Source organism: Solanum pennellii, chromosome 1 (assembly GCF_001406875.1).
Source record: "Solanum pennellii chromosome 1, SPENNV200".
Classification (NCBI taxonomy): Eukaryota; Viridiplantae; Streptophyta; class Magnoliopsida; order Solanales; family Solanaceae; genus Solanum; species Solanum pennellii.
The window spans coordinates 76107683-76112749 of NC_028637.1; positions in this window are offsets into that span (position 1 = coordinate 76107683).

Here is a 5067-nt window from a genome sequence, read left to right on the forward strand (position 1 = left end):
GTTTGATTTTTATTGGTATAACTAGATTTAAGGTGTCATATTGGTGAAATGGTTGACATCGTGGTGATGAAATGAGCTAGCTAAGTATGATGGTAATAAGAGTTCGTGATGGATTGTGAGTGAGATGCAGCTATATGATAAGAATTGTTGGTTAAATGAATGTTGTATTATAATAACGACTTGTGAGTATATAATATTATGATTTATTACTATTTGGTTAGTAGTTTGATTTTTTAATTGTTGGACCTGTATTCTAGCTTCCATTTCACTATTTCAGCTTTCGAAATTCGAATAGTGATGAAGGCTAATTCAATAAAGAAGTTTTGGGTTTCCACCCACCTGAAGTGCAAAGGAAATGCGAATATATGGGGAAAAAAGAATTAGAATAGGAACACAAATGCTAAGAAACATATTGTGAAGTAATTAATTAATAGTGAAGATAAACACATAGTTCACTTGAGAAACTAAGTGTATGGTCATAAACAGATAAAGAGAAAGGAGCTTTCTTAATTTTGAAAACTTACAACAGCTAAGTGAGATAAGTAACAGCTAAGACAAGGCATAGCAAAAGCAGCTCACATTATGATAAAATAATTAGCAGATAATAAAATCCCAAATATAAAAAAAAATAGAGATAGCATAATGCACACTAGAGCTAGAAACTATACCCGCTCATCTATGGAGAGCTAGAGCTGCCAACTTGTCAAATAAAGGATCAAGCTAACTTACTTGAAGCAAAAAGAAGAAAATAGCTACAATAAAAGAAAAATGAAATACAGTTATATACCTGGAACAAGCTGATTTCTTTACTTGAAAACATAAACCACCTAACAACACACCGCTGAAAAAATGAATTTCTTTTGGGGATAAGGAAATGGGCCGGGAATTAAGAACAAAAGAGGGCTGCTGAAAAAAATGCTTTTATAAAAGCCCATAATTTGGTCCTTTGATATTGGTTAGCTAAATGAATTATTAGTTTAGTAAAATCGAATTTAATTTTTAAATTCAGTTAAAATCTAAATAAGATGAATTAATATAATCAATTTAGGAGATTCTCAATCTTAAAAATAAAATAATTAATTCAACCATAAACTAGTTGATTTTTAAAATTAACCATAATTTAAATTAAACTAATGTTATAAAATACTTACCAAAATTAAAAACTTTTTAAGGATTATTTTCCAATATTTATAAAATAAACTAATTGCATAAAACATATTTACTATTTAAAAATTGTAAAAGCTACTAAAATTACTCTAAAATAGCTTGAAAAACATTTTAGATTTTATAAAGCTAATTATTTTTAAATCGTTCGAAATTAATGAAGCTCAAAAGTTAATTTATACGTGGAGGTCCAAAATTGGGTGTCAACAATAGGAACTTCAAGGAATGTAGCGAATGAAAATTTAGGGCTTTCATTGACTGGTAATTTTGATGTTCTCTTGAATGTTAATAATGTACTTTTGCAGACATTTTCGCCTCAAATTTTTAGAAACACTCATTGGTAGTAGTTTTCCTGTTGTGCATTATTAATGGGGCGGACTTATTAATTAGGTATGGTTTAATTAGTAATGGATGGGTAGTAGATTTGCTTATAAATTATATTAATAAGTTAAATTATAATAAATAGTTGAGTGCTCGCGTATTAAAAAAGTATTTAAATAGTCTAAATTTAAAATCATTATATAAGTGGATAATTTTGGACCCAAAGGTGGATGAGAAGGGTATTTTGGAGTAAATAGGTGGATGAGAAAGGTATTTTGGAGCTAATAGGTGGATGGAGAGTAATTTTGTACCATTTCTGATACTTCAAAGATATTTTAGGCTCTTTTCCGTATAAACAAAATAGAGATAGCATAATGCACACAAGACAGACATCACACTTTATGCAATAAACAATACCCGCTCAACCATGGAGACCTGGAGCTGCCACCTTATCATACTAAAGGGTCGAGTTAGCTTACTTGAAGCAAAAAGAAGAAAATAGCTTTAATCAAAGTACTAAACAAAATGACATCATTATTCAAATCAAACATGTTAAATGATGACATAAATTACATAAATATTTTCCATTGAAAATAGCATGGTGGGGTAGCAATACCAACACACATGATTAAACCGAAGAAAAAACCATACTTGAGACACTTTCAGATACATACATATATGCCACAATAAAATTTAGGCCTAGCCCATTAGTGGCCCCCTAAACTTGGCAGAAACTTTCAGTTAGACACTTCAATTAAGCTTTATTCATATTAGACACCTCATGTCGCGTCTCATTGTAACGCTGACTAAGCATGGTATGTGTGCTACACGAATTTAAAGCGTGTCAGAGACGTTTATTGTAAATATTTTGACTTTTTTTATAAATATTTTGTTCTCCTTTTTCTTCCTTACTTTCTCCCTTCCATCTTCTTCACCTTTTACCATCCTCATCACCACGCAACGTTTTAAAGAAATATTACAATACTTTACTAGGTTACACTCTTTGATTCTTTCATCTTCTTTGAAAATCGAATTTGCATCTTGATTTATAATTAAAAACAAAACCGATTTCAGGGAAACAAAAAATGAAATCAACTTCTTTCAAATGGAAAAACTTATTTACATTCTTACCTTCTCCATTGGAATTACAAAATTAAATTGCTTTCAAGAGATAAACAAAATAAAGAACAACCTCCACTGAAAAAAAAGAAATTTATTTGATATATCCGTCATTGTAAATCTCAATCATAGTAGCACAAGAAATCATTTTCTTTAAAACGTCATACAATAACTTTTTGATTTGATATGATTTTTCATATTCTCCAACGTATTTTACTTTGTGAACTAATCTATGCTCTTTGTCTTTAGGAAGGAGAAGAACAAATCAAAAGGGAAAGGAAAGACAAGAAGAAAGAAGAGTAGAGGTGGGGCATGAGGTTTGGGATCTTGAAGAAATAAAAAAGAAAGTAAAACTAATTTATTAAAGAATAAAATAAAATTTCTACGTGTCAGATTTGTTTATTTTTCACATAAGAGGCGTCTGGATGTACACACTTAAAATGTGGTTTTGAAAACATAAAAGTGTCAAAAAGATACAATGAGGTTTGACATGAGGTTCTAAAAATGAACAAATCTTACTTAGAGTGTCCATGTGAAAGTTGATGCCAACTTTAAGGGCCCACCGATAAGTTATCCATAAAATTTATAAGGGCAGCCCACATTATGGTAAACAAATGATTAGTGGTTAACATAACTTTATATAAAAGAGAAAAGGCATGCTAGTACAAGAAAAATGAAATAAAATTATTATATACATGGAACAAACTGATTTTCTTTACTTGAAAACAGAAACAACCTAACGACAAACAGCTGGACCAAATGAACTTTAAACGATTTCGAACAAAGCAAAACGGAGACATACTTAGCTTCCAAGAAACAAAATTTATCCAAAGGATCTAACAACAAACAATTGACATCAAAGGAGCTAATGTTTAAGAACACGTTAGCCATAAGAATCAAAGTAAGACGAATATGTGATTCGAAATAACACGAAAGATAAACTTAAACAATTACAAACTGATTTGAACATCTAATCGAGGAATAACACAATGATCAGCCAATAATTCCAACAATAAAGATACTAAACCATGGCCATTCACATTCGACCTGAGTGAGAATGAAGCCAAAGAAAACCTAACAGACACAAACTCATCACATAATAAAAAATAAACAAAGGAGTAGATATTACCTTTTCTCGGGTAGCGAATGAAACAGGACGAAGAAACCTCCAGAAAGAGAATTGTTGTTTCTCTATCATTTGGGAATTTCTTTTGGGGATAAGGAAATGGGTCGGGAATTGAGAACAAAAGAGTGGGCTGCTGAAAAAAATGCTTTTATAAAGGCCCATAATTTGGTCCTTTGATATTGGTTAGCTAAATGAATTATTAATTTAGCCAAATCCAATTTAATTTTTAAATTCAGTTATAATCTAATGTAGATGAATTAATATAATAAATTTAGGAGCTTCTCAATCTTAAAAAATAAATAATTAATTCAACCATAAACCAGATGATTTTTAAAAGTAACCATAATTTAAATTAAACTAATATATAAAATACTTACCAAAATTAAAATCTTTTTTTAGGATTATTTTCAAATATTTATAAAATAAACTAACTGCATAAAAACATATTTACTATTTAAAAATTATAAAAGCTACTAAAATTACTCTAAAACAACTTGAAAAACATTTTAGATTTTATAAAGCTAATTATTTTAAATCATTCAAAATTAATTAAGCTCAAAAGTGAATGGTACTGATAAGTACTCGGTTAGAAGTACGGAGTGTATATCTTTTGTTATCGACCTGCCCTACGAAAGAATACATATAACTTGGGCTAAATACGGAACTAATTTGATAATATTGTACAGTTATTTGATGGATAGAAATGTGTGACCTATTTGGATATGATCTTCTCGGTAGGTATGATGTGTTTGGATGGTGAATTTAATAGACTTTCATGATATGGTCATAGTGGTATATGAAAACGGATACGTTGATTGTTAAGCGTTAATACTAACTACATAAGGAGTTATCTTTTGTATCACATGCTTGTATAATAAGGTTCAATGTCAGATTCATATTTGAGGAACCAACAAGTTTGTTACTAAAGACGAATGAGTTAGGAATTGTATTATAAGGAAAATTTTAGTGGTAAATCGTTGATACGATATTAATGTGCTAAGTTGAGAAGTGTACCGCGAAGGTTCAAAATAAGGACCGCGGATTTGATTTTAATTTCCAAGGGAATGAATATATATCAGAATGACAAGCTTATGGATAAAAGAAGTCTCAAAGGATATGCTTGTGTGAAGATAATTGAAGATTTTAGTAAGAAAGTGCACATGAGATTGAGTTAGTTTGATTTTTATTGGTATAACTAGATTTAAGGTGTCATATTGGTGAAATGGTTGACATCGTGGTGATGAAATGAGCTAGCTGAGTATGATGGTAATAAGAGTTCGTGATGGATTGTGAGTGAGATGCAGCTATATGATAAGAATTGTTGGTTAAATGAATGT